This window comes from Caloenas nicobarica, chromosome 2 (assembly GCF_036013445.1).
Source record: "Caloenas nicobarica isolate bCalNic1 chromosome 2, bCalNic1.hap1, whole genome shotgun sequence".
Lineage (NCBI taxonomy): Eukaryota > Metazoa > Chordata > Aves > Columbiformes > Columbidae > Caloenas > Caloenas nicobarica.
Genome location: NC_088246.1, coordinates 61,644,398 through 61,662,818, shown reverse-complemented (window position 1 = coordinate 61,662,818; position 18,421 = coordinate 61,644,398). Strand labels below are relative to the sequence as shown.

Below are 18,421 nucleotides of genomic sequence, written 5' to 3'. Positions count from 1 at the left end.
CTATTTCATGTGAAAAGTGTAAGTGTAATTTTCAGCTTTATTTTTGTCATTCACACACAGAAAACCTCTTCTAGGCAAACAATTCTGGAAGGTCAAATCTGGTCCACAGTAGTTACACTGCATCTCTCTACCCAGGCTCCCACTTGCTAAACTTATAAAGAGGGAGAAAAGCAAGTTTAGAAGTTTACTGTTTCTCAGTGCTGGGGCTTGCCAAGAGCAAGGTGGCCTCCCAAGAACTGTGAATTGCTACAGGTGAATTAAAACCTCGACATTAAGTCACAACCTTTACGTCAGTGAGATCTCTCACCTTCCCAAGTGCTGTTGGCAGGACTATGCACAAGCCAGCTTCAAACTGACCATCGCTGTGGTTTCTTGGCCAAACAGATCAAACTCACTGGTGACCTGCTTCATGGACAGGACCACCTGCCCAAGTTGCAACACCTGCTCTGTAGCTCTGGACCAGAGAACCCAGATTTCATTATATCTTCAGAACTAGGTATATTAACATGAAAAAAATTACCCCTGCAGTTTCCAGCTGATATATACACAATTTGAAGCAGCATGCCAATGTTCAATGCCATCCTGTCTTTCAACCTTGCATTCAGGCACTGCAGTAAAAACCACTGTCAAGCAAAACTGTCATTTCTGCCCATGCCAGTTGTCAAAAGGAGGTAACATTTCTGCCAAAACTTTAGAATAACAACCTTGAATGACAGAGGGACATGCTAGTCCCTCCTTTTCATCACTGGGGAAGACAGAACAAGACATACCTCATATGCAAGGAAACACATCACATTGGAAAACACTGGGGTTTTTTTTACTTTTATCTAATAACCAATGGTATTTCCTTTAGATATCCCATCTGAGGAAAACAACGTGTATGCTGAATGAGGCCTACAAGAAAAATCTGAAAGTTAACTCCATTTTTATCTAAAAACATCATAAAACCCACCAGATTTGCAGCATCTCAAGCTATCTGCTGGAAACACTACCTCATTTTTATGTTCTAATACACCATAACTTTCAGCCTTACAGCTCAAAGCCTTAGCATCACCTGTATTTCTTCCACAACCACTTATTTCTGAACTACAGATTTCAAGATGGCTTACTTCAATAACTAGATAGAATTTGAAGTTGTCAGCTTCTTGGCCCAGTAAAAACTTACAGCTCCAGAGCCAGGTTTTCCAGCTGACTCAAGAGTCCAGATAGCATTTTTCTTTTTAAAGACAGAGTAGAGAGGCACAGGACCTAGACTGAGTCATTTCCAAGTATTTTACCCCTTGTCTAGTTTAAAACATAAGGAGAACATTCTTGCCACGCCTAATAGCGTAAGCCAAGGTGACCACATTTAATCACACTAAAACCAAACACGTTTCACTAATAAGCTATGGTGGAATGAATGTCATTAAAAGTAAGTTCAAAGACCTTTAGTGTTACGAGGTTTCCAAAGTCTACAAGTGTGTATTAAAAGTCAGAATTTCACCTCTGTACTCTGCCTCAAATCCCTTTTCTAAAACTGAACGCAAGTTTCCTAGTAACGAAAACACAGTACAAGTTCATTTGGATACTGGCTGCAGTTTGACATCTTTTGTAAAAATTGGTGCAGTGACCATGTTCACTTAACTGGTCACTACAAGCAAATTATCAGCCCTCTGTGCTAAAAGGATAAAGCATAACAAACATTTAATCTTTGGCTTCAAAAGATATGAAAAAGTAGTAAGTTTAATACAGCCACACACTTAAAAATTCCTCTTGCCTAACTCTTTCTTCTCCATTTTTCCAGCTTGATTCCTCTAACTTACTTTATTCTTCTCTCCTGTTGCTGTATTTTAGCAAGCCTGATCCAGAAATTCAAAATATGCTCTTGTATTCCAGGAGCAACACTCAGAAAGGTTCCCAATCAGTTTTACTTCCTCAAAGTCTCTGCTACCTCCACACTGACCCAAGGCAACTATTAAGGTTATTTACCCAAGATATGCAATACTGATTGAACCAATGCCATACAACACAAGCACACAAGAAGTATTTTCAAAAATTCAAATAAGCACATGAAACACTACCTTTCTTCTAACACAAGCTGTTTGCTTGTTCTTATACTATTTTAAAAACAATTTAAGGTATGGGATGCTGGTTTATACTGTAGCTCACATAAATTTCAAGATTGCTATAGTTGAAGTGACCCTAAAGTATCACCATATCCAAGTATTTGGCAAGTTTTTGCCTTACAATAAGCCTTCAAAGGCACATCTATTGATTTCAGTGCTAGGCTTGATACAAAACATACCAAAAAAATAACCAAACCCCTCTCGTAACCAAAGAAGTCAATTTATAATTCACATATCCTCTCTTACCAAACATGGACAGTTTCGCAGACAGGACATTGCAAACAATCCATCCTACAAATCAGGCTTAAGATTTCTCTTGAAGTCACGCACACTCACCTTTTGAAAAGGCATGTAAATGCAAAGTACAGAGCTGAGAACAATATACCTGCCTCCTCTGCTAGTTAGCCTATAAAATACAACCTGCAGGATTAATCCAATATAAACACTAGGGCAGGGTGGGGAGACACTTAAAAATTCTCTTGGTTTTCGCCTTTTACTTCTTTGCCTTTACAACTTACAGGCTATTTCTTCGGAAGTTTTTTCCAGGTTAAAAAATGTCTCTTGAATCCTGAAAGACACAACCTCCACTCTAGCACATATAAATATTTGATGGAGCAGGAGACAAGAGAAGTAATTCTATTTTGTCTCTATGATCACGTGCACTCACAATTTATTATTTCAAAGACCCTTTTTTAATATCCATGTACCTATGAATTAATTATATTGTGTTTGACTACAGCTGTGGTTACCATTATGAGCTCAAAACTGTAACTGTTATATAGCTTAGTTGAGCCATGGTCCTGCATGCAACATTTTGTAGCACTGACACTTCTGTCCAGAAGTAATTTAGGTCACTAAATATACAGACTATAAACTAGGCAGACAGTTTATGCATGTAAAGGGACCCAATCCTTAAAGCAAGACTAGGAGAAAGCATAATGTCCTTAGCACTTTACATGCTAAAAATGTGTAACTAATCAAAATCTGAAGAATCTGTCAATAGCAGAGATTTCCACTGTGCCCCAGAAAAATTAAACCACAACTACTATAAGAAAATGTTATTCTAGAAATCATATCAGTACCAGAGGATAAATATTAGAATCTTTTCTCCCTTTTCAATATCAAAGATATCTAAGAGACAAATTATGCAAATTACAATGTTCAGTTCCTCTGTATTATTACAAAATACAGAGTTACACATAGTGTAAAAAGCTTTATTTCATCTTATTTTCAAGAGAGTTAAATTCAGTTTGTCTCATTATGAGAAAAAGGCAGATGCATATATGCATACACTCCTCCCTCTCAAAAGTGGTCTTTGGGTGATAAAAGTATTCTGTGCAGCATTTTTTAAAGTATTTTAGAGTAGAAGCAAGCAGGCTCAATTTGCCAGCAGTTTAATAACAAGCTGTGTAATTTTGGTGTTTTGAGCAGTTGCTATTTTACCTCCCTGACAGTGTCTTCATTCAGGGCTTCACTGTTCTTCCCACATCCCTTCCTCTGTATTTTACAGCTCTGATCAATGATATCTAAAGTGCTACAGGGAACACATCCCTATGTTACTTCATGAGCGAGTGACACAGTTGCTCACTGATAAAAATAAAAGCCTGGATGTGTTCTTCACAGCTAGAAAGACACATCTTTATTTTCAAATTGCAGGAATGCAACAGCTAATATAAAACAAACAAACAAAAATATATATTTGCCGCCTAATAAGCAGAGGCTAGGTCTAGACTAGACAAGGTTTGCTGATGTATCTATACAAGCAAATTCTCCCTTCTGCACTAGCAGCTGAAGTAAACTTTGGTCGGTATTAACAATCCTGCCTCCAAGAAAAGTTTCATGGTAGTCTTACTGCATCATCACCAACTTTGCAAATAATTTAAGGACTATATCCTTAACACTGGGGTTTTCTTTGGCCATCTTTAAGAGAGTTCACTTTTTTTGCTGTTCAAGTAATCCTCATTTACAAAGTTTTTAGACTACTCCTAAACTGAACATGTCCTTTCTAACTTGAGGTCTCAGGTTTTCCTGTGCTACAAACAGGATGCGGACCCTACAGTGTTTTTTAACTGAGCCTGTGGTGATAAGCTTCACAGCTTCTTAAAACACTGATTATGCTCAGCTCTTAGGAAGTCAGCAGACTAGGAAAAGTGCAACACTGTGTGCAGAGAGAATCAAGTCAAGATAACAAGGGCAAGGGCACTGAAGAGGAGGGAGTAAGGTTTACACAAGACAAAGGGTCTTGAGTATTTCCACTCTCTCTGACTTAATTCATATATATAACCTGCATTTAAAAAAAAAACAACAAAAAACCAACCACACACCACACAACAAAAAAAACACCCCAACACCAAATACACGTAAGACTTGAAGGACAGCAGACATGAAGATGGATTTCTTGAATTAGCCAGGAAGATGCAGAAAAGGAAAATGAGGGATGACAAACGCAAGAACTAACACAGAAGATTCTGGAAACTCTGAAATATCAGTTTAGAGACGTTAGTGATCCTGCAAGGACAATTCCTACACACAACTGCTTTCCTAAAAGCTCCTACAGCCATCAAAACTTTAACTAAAACCAATTTAATAAGCTAAACCACTGTGATCCTACTGATCTCCACAAAGAAAGTCTTAGTACGGTCTTACAGTCCAGACACAGCATGATCTCTGCCAGAACCTGCAGGGCAAGCCTCTGAACTCCAACACAAGTTTCCCTCCATTATAACAGCATTTAGTGCACCAGAACATACACTGTCATACTGACCTGTTAGACAAACAGGAATTTTCACCTGTAATAATGCTTCCATACAAAGTTTTCCCATGCTCTTGGAAGGTGGTCATTCCTATCAGTAACTTTAAAAAGCACTAATGTTAACAAGCGTAAAACAATTCTGGCTGGAACCTCTTCCCAGCAGCTTGCTAATTTTACAGCATCTTCCATCTTGTAACTTTTGCAAGAGCTCAACTGATCAAGGCAATGCAGTTTGCCACTTCAATTTATAAATAAAGGTAATGGTCACACTGATTCATCTTGCAAATAATTTAAACATCCGAAAATGTCAGACATACCACAATAGCACGGCTTAAATACGGAGGAGCTTCCTCCTACATTCACCTTCATGCTAATGTTTCATTCAGAAGCAATGAGGATTGCAACTATCATGTAGTAAAAAGTCTACACACCAAGGACTGTTGCAGTTGCATTCATTTCCTGCGTGTGGCAAAACCGCTACCTTGCAGAAGCTGCCCCTCCATCTATTTTTTTTTTTTTTTAATCAGGTCTACATTAAGTGCACAGATCCATCTGCTAGCAATCTAGATTCCTACTACCATATAGTGCTGCAAACACTGTCAGCAATAAACAGTAGAGCTCCTATATGTTACATTCCAGATGTCGAAATATTGACAAGGCGCACTTTCTCACTTCCACAGCCAGCAAGAAAAAAAAATAATTTTCATTAAAGTCTAGAAAGGGATTAATACATGATTTTTCTGATTCAACTATGAAATTTGAACTGTAACAGCCCTAATTCATAGCAAAGAATTTCCGCCTCACAAAAGTTAGTTCCACATAAATTCAGTATAAATTTCAGAAATTATCATCAGTTTTGACCTCTACTGACTGTAACTGGCAAGCTGGGTAGGGAAGTGAAATAGTTAAAAATAATTTTGTAACAGTTAAAATTGATACACACCCCTAACAGCCACACTTAAATCCTCCTTCTAGTTGAATTAGCTTACATCACTAGTTTTTAAAGCAAGTCTACATTAGAATCTAACAAAATCCATTTAATTTACTTAAGCATATACATTTTTATTTTATAATACTCCTATTAGTGATGGCACTCTAGCAAAGACAGACTTTCAGAGATACAAAACCTTTCCAAAGGTATGTCTGAAAAAAAGCACAGTAAGAGAAGAGTCTGTTTTCTTAAGAAAATGCAAAAGCTTTTAAAAAGAATTTTCAATTGTGAAAAGTTTTTCCTGTGGCTACCCAGAGGCAAGCAGAATATTTGCCCATGACATTATTACCATGAAAAGCAAGACAGCAAGTCTAGCAGCTAACGAAACAAGAACTGTTTCCTATAACCTCCTTTTTACCTCTCAGTTCAGTCCTCCAAACTTTAGATAAAATGGCCCGATGACAATCTCCACTACTGCGAGATTAGAGGAGCTTCCAAATTTACATACGAAATTAAGTTTAAATTACAAAGCAAAACAGGGTGAACTAAGGTCACACCAACAGCTTTACTTCTGAACTCTAATCCATATTAAAATATTGTCCAATCTTTAACACACAGAACAACAAAAAGCCAAGTTACATCAGATGCAAATTAAAAACACAAGTATTTTCTGAGTTCAGCTATGGCTGAAAGTGCATTCCTAATAATCCAAATTCTTGGAGCTTCCTGCTTTGAATTTTAAAAATTAAACTTTTGTCTACCTTCTATATTAATGAATCAAATACATCTGGATCCCAGTAGCAAAACCACTAGTATCTCCATGAAAATAGGAGATATGAACCATATCCGTGTCTTCAAAAGATCAGTGCACAACCAGAGCAGAGCAGCAGCCCACACTATGAAAACTTTCAGTCATGAACCTCACCATGCTATGTGTGAATAAAGTCTCCACTTCTCCTTCACAGTAACACCAAGTTCGAAACATATAGTAACATTAACTAGAGCAAATCTAATAAAACCGAAAGACAAGGAACATTTTATATCACCTTTAGGTACTTCTAATTTAAAGAAAAACAGAAATCAACCCTATTGAACCGATATCCAAATCTAGTGCATAACTACAAAGACCACAAAAAAAAAAAAATGAGCCTTTATTCTTCGTACTATTGTCAAATATTGCTTCATATCAGCTAGACCAAGTCACGACAGTGAAACCTGCTGACTCAAAAAACAGAATAATCAAAAGGGGAAGAAAAGGAGATGACATTTTTAATGAGTTTTTGGAAGAACATCACATCTTAGTTATACTGTTTATTCAACAATCAAAGAACCATAGAATGGTTTGGGTTGGAATGGCCCTTTAAAGATCACCTGGTTCCAACCCCCCTGTCATGGGCAGGGTCATCTTCAACTAGATCAGGTTGCTCAAAGCTCCATCCAACCTGGCCATGAACACTTCCAGGGATGGGGCATCCACAACTTCTCTGGGCAGCCTGTTCCAAAGCCTCACTACCCTCATAGTGAAGAATTTCTTCCTTGTATCTAATCTAAATCTACCCTCTTTCAGTTTAAAACCATTACCCATTGTTACCACAGGCCCTGGTACAAAGTCTCTCCCCACCTTTCTTATAAGCCCAAATTATATATCTGAAAGGTCTCAATAAGGTCTCCTGGAGCCTTCTTGTCTCCAGGCTGAACAACTCCAACTCTCTCAGCCTTTCCTCTTAAGAAAGGTGTTTCAGACCCCTGACCATTTTCATGACCCTCCTCTGGACCCTCTCCAACAGGTCCACGTTCTGTCTTGTGCTGGGGGCCTCAGAGCTGGACACGGTACTCCAGCTGGGGTCTCACCAGAGCCAAATAGAGGGGAAGAATCATCTCCCCCAACCTGCTGGTCATGCTTCTTTTTACAAGTCCAGGATACAGCTGGCAAAGAAGGAAGGGCAATCTTGAGGATAAAGTACAGAGACCCTAACTCTGGCAAAAATTTATACATGACTCTATACCAGTTTCCTGAAATGCAAAATGGAATTGATATTTTCCTATTTTCACAGTAGCCTTCATTCATTTTTTCAAGGTTCACAGAAAGAGTGATTTGAAAAATCTTACATTAAATAAAGTGGAATGTAATAAATGTTTGGTTTATTTCAAAGAAATATTTTATTTTGGCCTGTATCATTTGTAAGAAAAAGTGAGGTAGCAACATGACACAGTTCACTGCTGTGGCATCAGAGGTGCTGTGGGTAAAAAGAAAACTCTGGTAAAATTACCCACTGGGGCACGAATTATTTCCTAAACAGTGCTGTTCCCAGCAGCTGTACTGCAACCATTCCCTGATTAAACCTCATATAACTATTCATGTTGGATAATGCAACAAGTGTTTAAGTCTGACAACATTCCATCTCTGTAGTTATGTTAAAGTCTACAAGTGACACCATTACGGCAGGGCACATTAGCTCAGGAAACTTTCATTACCAAGACATTTAGCCATGTTGGTAAGAGATCTGAACTGCATTGTTGTAGAACCATCAATAATCAATCTGTAGTCATTCTTCCCCAGATAAACGTACAACTCTCGTAATAAAATAGCAAGTTACTTTTGCAGACAAGCTCAACGGCTTTCTATAATTTTCCAACCTTTTTTTTTTCCCCCTTCCTTTTCCTTACTGAAACTCTCCTTGAACAAGTCAGGGAAACTCAATGGTCTCTGTAACAAATAATTTTAAAAAAAAATTAGTACTTTAAGTTTGCACCCTATATAGGACAGCTTTTACCAAGGCTTCTAATTGTTGGTTGCAACAACCATTTTTGTACATGAAGAAAAATACAGTAAAGGTTTTTATGAGTTTACTCTTGCCAAAAAACAATGCTGGCACATACGTAGTCAGTTTAAAGCAAGTTCATGCATCCCTAAAGCACATGAAAAGCTTCCAAGACTAAGGTTTCCACACTCTTCTTTCCTCCAGGCTTTGTGCAGCAGGAAGACTGTACCAACCAGCAGGCTGCTGGGACTGCCTGTGCACATCCTCCCAGCATGCCCATTCAAGTGGGACACCTACCCTGTTTTTCTCCTGACACAGACAGACCATGCTGGACAGCACAGGAGGTACAATAGCATGGCCAGGACAAAACAACAGCAGCACTGATCCAGACACCTTACACTTTAATATGATTCTGCCTTTGCAAAGTTAGAAAATCCTGGCTGAAAGGTGTAGTACACATGACACTGGTATCCACCTGTAACACACAACCTCTTGCTAGCACAACCCCCTCATTTCACATTCATGACACAAATTTTTTATCTTGAGAGTGGTATAAGTAAAAGTGGGACCCTTTAAAGCTGTTTCATTCACTAGGAATTAAAAAAAAAAAAACCAAACCAAAACACCACAACAACAACAAAAAAACCCCAAAACTACCACAACATCAAACAAAACCAAACCAAACAACGAACCACAACTTCAATGCCAACAGAGAAGACTCCAGGTGTACTCAATTCACGCAACCACTGACACCCAGGATGTGACTCATCATTAAGCTGGGCCCTACTGAAATAATTGTGATGAAATAAATTAGGCACTACTTGAGAAATGCAACAGATGAAAAGCAATACTCAGAGATCTTAACACAAACTGTAAGAAAACACTTTTTAAGCTGAGTATCTGAGATAACTTTCTCCAAGCACTCAGTATTGTTTTCATAACAATACAGCTAGAATGTAAGACTTTAAGCCAACATTAAGAATAAGCTAAATTCAAAAAAGCCACCCCCAAATCAGTATCCAAATAAGGATGTGCATCAATGTAGCATAGATTAATTTCCATTATTTAAAGCAATGCAATTTTCTCATGCCATCAAAGTGACAGGCCCAAGTTATACAGAAAGTTCAAACCAGTGTAAAAAGGACTAAGGTGCAAGAAAAATTGTTCCGTTAAACCAGTACAACTGTTTTGTTAGCCAAGGAGTGGGATGCATATGCATAATTTGGGTGCCTAAGCTAAGAAACTGTTCTTTACATGGTCCCTGGAAAGTCTCCTCCAGATGAATAACTCAGATAAAAAGCCTAGTTCAGTCGCTTTGTGCCACTGTCGAGTTACTAGGACCTGTGTGTACTCGGCTGAGAAAAGAAGAAACTGTTAGTGCTAGCCACTGGACCTGGATTCTACAGTCAGGTATATAAATACTCCCAAGATCAAGCATGTTCTCCACATCTCCATGGGACAACTACATTCAGTGTTTCAATCGCATTTCAAATGCATGGTGATGATACAATTGTGAAATGTAACCAATCTTAAGAACCAAAGCAACAAAAGATGCAAAATAAGAAGGTGGGTGACAAATATTGAGAAACAAGAGAAGTCACAAAGCAGAGGGAAGAGTTCTTTATAGTAGAGTCACCAGCATGGACATAAAGTGTCAATGCAACACAGACACCTAACCATCGATACACAATATTGGAACTGCATCTCGGGAGTAAAAACCTTGGTACCTATGAAATATCTGACCACTTCTTCAAAGAGGATGTATGCCAATGTCACTGAGAAACAAATGGGGTGATTATCTGCAATGACAAAAATGCTACAGGACTAATCAAGTGGATGGAGGCAATAAATGCACAAACAGATAAAAAGGTTACAGGGGGCACCTTCTCTGGTAAGGCCACAACAGCAGGGGGCAACAAGGGGAAGTCCGGTACACAGTCCTTGATAGTGAAAGAAACCTGGAGAAGGTGACAAGGAGGAGCTGTGGGAAATATCTCCCAGCAACCACGATGGTACTGGGACATGGGGGAATTTCTCTGGGTACAACCCAACAGCTCCTAGGCAGACCTGAGTGTCACTAGGGCTTTGGGCTGGCATATAAGAGTACGGAAGGAGGCGACACAGAGGACAGAAGGCAGGTGAACACTCAAAAACCAGTGTTCAGTGAGGTTATGGGCAAAAGCTCATGGGGAGAAGAGAGCAGAGCCCTGGGGCGAGCAGGGCCTGGGATGGCTGGGGTGGCAAGTCCTGGGGCCGAAGGGGCAGAGCAGGAGTGCGGGAGGACGGGCCCGGGGTCTAAAAGCCCGCGGGGAGGGAGGGACGGGCAGGGGCAGCCACCGAGGCGGCCTCGGCCATACAGGGACCGCGGTCACGGGGGAAGGGCAGGGAGGCGGAAGGGAGGGCCGGGCCGGCACGGGGAAGGAGGGAAGGAGCGGGCAGCCCGGCCGGCCAGCGGGCAGGTTTCGCGGGTCTGGGGCAGCCGGCGGGGTGGGCCAGCGGGGGTGATGCATTTTGAGTGCGCAGTTAGCGGCCTTCCCCTCCGACTTGGCCCACGGCTCCTCGGCCCGCATCTGCGAGCGGACCGGACAACACCCGCCGCCTCCCTCGCTCCGGAGCCAGGTGCGCGCCCGGGAGAAGAAAGGCGAGCGGGCAGGCCGGGCGGGCCGAGCCCGGCCGCTCCTTCTCCCCGCGGCATGACTCAGTGCCGGGCCCCTCTCCGCCAGGCCCGCGCGGCCTCGGCCCGGCGAAGCCGCCTCGTCCCGGGCCCAGCCCGGCCCGGCCTCGCTGCGACACAACGCCGCGGCCTCTCCGCACTCACCAGCATCGCGCGTCCCGCAGAGTCAGGCCGCGTCCGCCCGCCCCTTCCGCCTCCGCCAGGCCCGGATCTGCCACCACCTCCCCCCAGCGCGGCCCGGAGAACACGGAGGCACCGCCCCTCGCCGCCCGCCCCGCCCCGCTCCGGCCTGCGGCGCGGGGAGGCCCCATGGCCCGCGGGGAGCTGCGTGGGTCTCGGGCCGGGGGCTGACTGCCCGCGCCCTCCTCTGCCCTGGAGCCGGGCGAGGGCCGCTGCCGAGGGAGGCGGCTGGGGCGGCAGTGCCGGCAGTGCCGCGGCCACTCTCACTGCCCGCACCGCCGGCGGGGCCGAGAGACCTGCGGGGTGACCCGAGCCTGGGCGCCTCCCCGGATCTGCCCCTCAGTTCCAGAAGGACAGGGAACTGCTGGAGAGAGCCCAGCGCAGAGCCACAAAGATGATGAAGGGAGTGGAGCATCTCCCTTATGAGGAAAGGCTGAGGGAGCTGGGGCTCTTTAGCTTGGAGAAGAGGAGACTGAGGGGTGACCTCATTAATGTTTATAAATATGTAAAGGGTGAGTGTCAGGAGGATGGAGCCAGGCTCTTCTCCGAGACAACCAATGATAAGACAAGGGGCAATGGGTTCAAGCTGGAACACAGGAGGTTCCACTTAAATTTGAGAAGAAACTTCTTCATGGTGAGGGTGACAGAGCACTGGAACAGGCTGCCCAGGGAGGTTGTGGAGTCTCCTTCTCTGGAGACATTCAAAACCCGCCTGGACGCCTTCCTGTGTAACTTCATCTGGGTGTTCCTGCTCTGGTGGGGGGATTGGACTAGATGATCTTTCGAGGTCCCTTCCAATCCCTAACATTCTGTCATTCTGTGTTTTCTCCCTTCTTCCTTTCCTCTCTCCCTCCCTGTCAAGAGAAGAGCTCGGGCAGGTCTGGGCCCGGGGCAGCCGCTGGGCGGCCGGCAGCAGCGCTGGGCCGACTGAGAGGCCCGGTTGCCGGCTCTGCGCCCGGGGCAGCGGGGCTGGGGGTTCGGCCCCAGCGTGGGGCCTGCCTGGCGGGAGTGGGAGGTCGGTGGTGAGGGCGGTGTCGGGCCAACAGCCATCGCCTCCACCACCACGCCCCTGCTCTGGCCACAGGGCTCGTCACTCCGAACCCCCTAAAGTTAATCTAGTGCTAGAAGAGCTGGCAGATGTGTTTTAGGATGGCACCATCAGACGTGATAAGACTTTCCTCTATAACTAAGCAGCCGCTTTTGTATTTATGAGAAACGCGGATTCCTGGCATGTCCTGAATATACTGAGCTGCACCATACCCAGTCTCAGAGCCCGAGTGGCTGGTACAGCTGTGCATCAACAGCTTGTCCTTGTCAAGCAAGTGTTAAACCAAGCTGCGAGGCTCTCTGAATTATTCACATCGAGAGTCATTACCTCGAGGTGAACGTTCCATTGAAAACTGTGATGGTGATTAAAGCGCAGCTGTCATAACAACATAGTTGGAAATCTTTCTTTAATTGTGACTTTCAGATTGATAAGAAAACAAGTTAGAAAACAACATTGCAGAGAGAACAGGATAGAAATTGAAAGAAAGAAAGTTTTATTGTTCCACAGTGACCTGTTTGGAAGATGCGTGAAGGTATTAGTTCTGACTGACTTTGGAATATGTAGTTACATTAACCTCTTTGCAATCTATGAACAAATTTGAGCAAAAATACCTAGTGTCAGTAGCATTAATTTATGATGATAAAATATAAACTTCCTAGCATATTTGCGTTGCCCTTCTGTGGGTTGCAAGTGAGGCAGTTAATTTTTCTTTTTAATGGTATGAAATGGGTGATGCAAAATCATACCAAAATTTTGGCGGGTTTCAGAAAGTAATGTTTTGGAGTCAGTCCTGTCTTATTTATTCCTCAGCACTGTGGAATTATATTCCTGGAGCTGTGCTGCAAAGGAAAAAGAATTGGGTTTGTGTATCCTTGGTATTGTGCAGTTCCACAGTTCTCTGCACTGTACTTTCAGAAGCTATGCAGATTTTTCCTGCCGAGATGAAGTCAGATTCTGGACTGAATTATACCAGGAAGCATGTAAAGCAACTCAAACAAAGTCATAAAAGGTTGTCATCATTTACATTAGTATCAAGAGTTCAACTCAGAAAATGCAGTATCTTCATAGGAAAGGAATGAGAAACGGGGAAGCAATAGAAAGAGAAGATTTCTTTGCTTTGCAAAATGCTTCATGTGGATCCTGGCTCTGGCAGCTGTACACCGTTTTTGAAAACTGGCCTTCTCAAAGCTAATGGTCCTTAGTCACCTAAGTGCTTGCAAAATTATTTCCCTCTATAATAATGCCTTACTACGGCACAGCCTACTGAAGTGGACACAAGCAAAGTCACTGACACAGCTCTTCTAATGAAACAGTGCTGGCTGAGCACCTGAGCAGCACTGTCTGAGGAACTGGTTTAATGTCTCAGTCAGCTGTGTGGCATTGCAATGCTTGTATTCATTTTGCCCATGTGTACATACTTTGCAAATGCCATTGCTAGGCATGACTAAATTTCTGGCTTGTACTAGAGGAGAGTTTGTGGTAGTCATGCTGGATGCTGCATCAGCGTGGCCAGTTATGCATGGTGTGTTAAACACTGAGGAGAGTGAGGGCAAAAAAAATAGTCTGTGGGAGATAGGAACCAAATCCAAAGGAGGGTGGACTGATTATAAAAAATAAGGACTGATTTTTCAGTCTTGGAAATTGAGTTTTAATACTGTATTTTATAGCACTTGTATTTACATGGTGGTAAAGCCATCATTGTTTCAAAATCCTAAACCAAGGGAAAGATAGAGCCATGGATAAGCAAGGTAAATGAAAGAGAAATGACAGGAAGGGAAGAAAATCTGGGAAGAAGAATGGTCTGAGTTAGCACCATCCTGCACTAGACTGGGATTTTTTCACTTTTGTGATGAACTGCAGTACAAGTTTGAGATCTGACAGTTTAGAGTATTGAAGGTTTGTTTCTTTTTTTTCCCCCCCCTAGGGTTGCATTATTATTTGCATATACTTTAAAGAGGCAACACGCAGTTCCCTGATTTTATTCATGATGGTGGTAGCTTGATAGGCCATGAAAAAATCCTCACTGGACATTTTAGACATGGTGCATAACACAGCTCATTCATATATCCATTGAAAGAATTTCAGTATCGGGATAAGTGGTCTCAGAGAGAAAAGGGAATTTAATGCCAAAATAAATATTACCAAATTACTCATAGCAGGATGGCTACTGCATTTTAAATCGTCCAACGGAGTTGATGTAATCCACATGAAAGGAGAATACCTTCCCTAGAGACTGAGGCAGCCAAAGTTTCGACGACAGACATCATGAGAGAAATCCACTCTGTTTTTACTGAAATGAGTTTGCAGTGCTGCTGAGAGGGGCCTGTTTTGAAAGTAATTTGCAGGTTTTGCACTTGTTGCATCAGCAATGAATCAGCACACATCAAGCAAGAAAATTATGACCATGTTTGCTGTCAATTCGAGTAGGAAGCTCCATTGGCAAAGAGGAAAAGGCACAGAGGTGCAGTGGCTGCTAGTTTATTACTACTGTCAGGAGACTGGATGGGTGGAGAGGGATAATTTCCCTCCTAGTTATGTCTACAGTAATTGTCTGAAAACAGTATTGCCACCTCAATACAGCCAGGAGGACAGGGTAAGGGTAGATGATCACCAGATTTTTTGCCACATTCTTGTAAAATACAACTTCCATTATGCTGCTGGTGCACCAGCGACTCAGGCTGGCAAAACAAAACCGAACCAAATAAAAAAAGAAGTATATCTATATAAAATAAAAAACCACAACAAACAAACAAAAAAGCCCCAAATAAACAAACAACGGAGAGAGAGAGGCAATATTGCAGAAGTGTTTAACCAAACGTGACAGATCTTTCTGGAATTTACTGAATCTGTAAGATATGATGAAGTAGTTAATGCGGTCAAACATACCCCATGATATATTGTATAAACTACAGCCAGCTTGAATATAAACAAGTATTTATTTGATTATGATAGTGACCCAAAAGAAAAAAAACAAAACCAAAAACAAACCAAAACAAACCAAAACCACAAAACCCCCACATCATACCACCATATTAGACTCCAGCTTGCAAATAATAGTTTTGAAGGACTAGAAAGAAAATTCCTGTGTGACAATAGCTAGCCTGGATGCAAAGTTCTCCAAGACACTGAGATTGTTACTGGTGTTCACAGAGAATATATGATTAGAGGACAGATAATGGCAGAGAGGTGACTGCTAGACTTGTATCTGTCCTAAAAGTTTGTGTCAAGACTATGCTACAGAGATTCCCAAGTGTATTCGAACTTTGTAATCAGTGGGAAGGTAATTAGTATTTTTAACTCCTTCAGTTACACTCAGTGGGCTCACAAAATGAGAATGCCTTCAGAAAGTCTCCCTCAAAGACCTCTTCCAAAACTATGCTAGATAACAAAATTTTGTACTACTCTTCTGTTAAAAGTACAGGAGTTGTACTTAGCTGATCAAAGTGCTTTTCACTAACCAATACATTTATGTGATGAGTTATAGCAGAGTTTTAAAGTTACATTACAAAATGTATCTAAATGTAGCTACCAAATGTTTTCAGTCCGCAATGTGTTTAATGAATTTATACATGAAGTAGAACTTTGATTTCTGCATCTGACTTTTCTTAAAGGTATGAGAACATTAACTAGTGTTGTTTTCATGTAGGTTACTTAGCTCAATGCTTCTTATTTTTAAGTATGCAACCAGTCAGCAAAAGCGATGAAAGGAGACTGCTGTTTCCTTTCTGCCAGGAAAATTCTTTGGATGTTGTGTGGACTGAGAAAATGTTAATATGATTTGCTTGGAGCAATAATATAATAGAGCTGCAAAAATAAGTTATTAATTGATAATTTGGCCTTCAGAATACATCTAGATACATAAAATCACCGGATATCTAGAGCTTTAACTAATAATCTTGTGCTTTGAAAGATCTAGGAAAATGGTACTCTGAGGGGTAGACTGGTGAAACTAAAATGAATTTGTTAAATAGGATCTGCTAAATTTGAAATATTTTTGTTGAATATACAAGCTAGGTAGAGAAGGGAAGGAGGAGATTTTGAGAGCAGAATTAGTGCTAAGCTGATGGCACAGACTTTGCTATGCATGTGAGATGGAGATGTGTGAGCAGAGCATTCCCATCGCATTTGGCAGTGCTAGTGGGTAGCGGACTGCAACTCTCCTTTCTAGCCTGATAAATCTTCTGGTAAACAGGCAAAAAAGTTTGAGTTGTGTTTCCTAAATTCAATTAGAGGGTTGGGTTGGTTTTGTTTTTCTGCAACAACATGCTGGATAGAAAAGAATCATTTTGGTTGGAAAAGACCCTCGGGATCATCAAGTCCAACCATAACCTAACTCTAGCACTAAACCATGTCCCTAAGAACCTCGCCTATGCACTTTCTAAACACCTCCAGGGATGGTGACTCCACCACTTCCCCAGGCAGCCTGTTCCAATGTCTGATAACTCTTTACGTGAAGAATTTTTTCCTAATATCCAATCTAAACCTCCCCTGGTGCAACTTGAGGCCATTTGCTCTTGTCCTATCACTTATTACGTGGGAGAAGAGACCAACACCCTCCACACTACAACCTCCTTTCAGGTAGTTGTAGACAGCAATAAGGTCTCCCCTCAGCCTCCTTTTCTCCAGGCTAAATAGCCCCAGTTCCTGCAGCCGATCCTCATAAGACTTGTGCTCCAAGCCCCTCCCCAGCTTCATTGCTCTCCTCTGCCCTCTCTAGTACCTCAATGTCTTTCTTATGATGAAGGGTCCAAAACTGAACACAGTATTCAAGGTGAGGCCTCACCAGCGCCGAGTACAGTGACACAATCACTTCTCTAGTCCTGCTGACCACATTATTCCTGATATAAGCCAGGATGCTGTTGGCCTTTTTTGGTCAGCTGGGCACACTGCTGGCTCATATTCAGCCAGCTGTCAATCAACACTCCCAGATCCCTCTCTGCCAGGCAGCTTTTCAGCTACTCTCCCCCAAGCCTGTAGCACTGCCTGGGGTTGTTGTGACCCAAGTGCAGGACCCGGCACTTGGCCTTGTTAAACCTCATACAATTGGCCTCAGTGCAATGATCCAGCCAATCCAGATCCCTTTGTATGACCTTCCTACCCTCCAGCAGATCAACGCTCCCACCCACTTTGGTGTTGTCTTCAAACTTACTGAGAGTGCACTTGATGCTCTTATCCAGATAATTGATAAAGGTATTAAACAGAACTGGCCCCAATTCTGAGCCCTGGGGAACACCACTTGTGACCGGCTGCCAACTGGATTTGGTTCTGTTCACCACAACTCTTTGGGCCTGGCCCTACAGCCAGTTCTTTATCCATTGCAGAGTACACCCATCCAGGCCATGAGCTGCCAGCTTCTCCAAGAGAATGCTGTGGGATACTGTGTCAAAGGCCTTACCAAAGTCTAAGTACGCAACACCCACAGCCTTTCCCTCATCTACTAGGTGGGTCACCTTGTCATAGGAGATCATGTTGGTCACACAGAACTTGCTTTTTATAAACTCATGTTGACTGGGCCTGATCGCTTTTTTTTCTTGTATGTGCCATGTGATGTCACACAGTATGATCTGCTTCATGACCTTCCTTGCCACTGAGGTTAGACTGACATGTCTGTAGTTCCCTGGATCCTCCTTCTGGCCCTTCTTGTAGATGAGCATCACGTTTTCAAACTTCCAGTCACCTGGGACCTCCCCAGTTAGCCAAGATTGCTGATAGGTAATGGAAAGTGGCTTAGTGAGCACCTCCACCAGCTCCCTCAGCACCCTTGGGTGTATCCCATCTGGCCCCCTAGACTTGTGGGTGTCAAGTGGTGTAGCAGGTCACTAACCATTTCTCCTTGGATTATTGGGGCTTCATTCTACTCCCCGTCCCTGTCTTCTGCTAAGTCACTTGGTTTGTTTAGCCTGGAGAAGATGAGGCTAAGAGGAGACCTCGTTGCGGTCTACAGCTTCCTCACAAGGGGAGGAGGAAGG

General features: G+C 42.6%; 1 protein-coding gene across 1 annotated transcript in view; it reads right to left on the bottom strand.

Annotated features, from left to right (window-relative positions):
- Window positions 1-11,425, bottom strand: part of CUL1 (cullin 1) — a 52,051-nt gene extending 40,626 nt beyond the window's left edge. The window contains exon 1 of the mRNA XM_065628037.1: window positions 11,369-11,425. The gene's annotated coding sequence lies outside the window, so the exon portion shown is untranslated. The remainder of the gene's footprint in view (window positions 1-11,368) is intronic.
- Window positions 11,426-18,421: the final 6,996 nt, after the last annotated feature.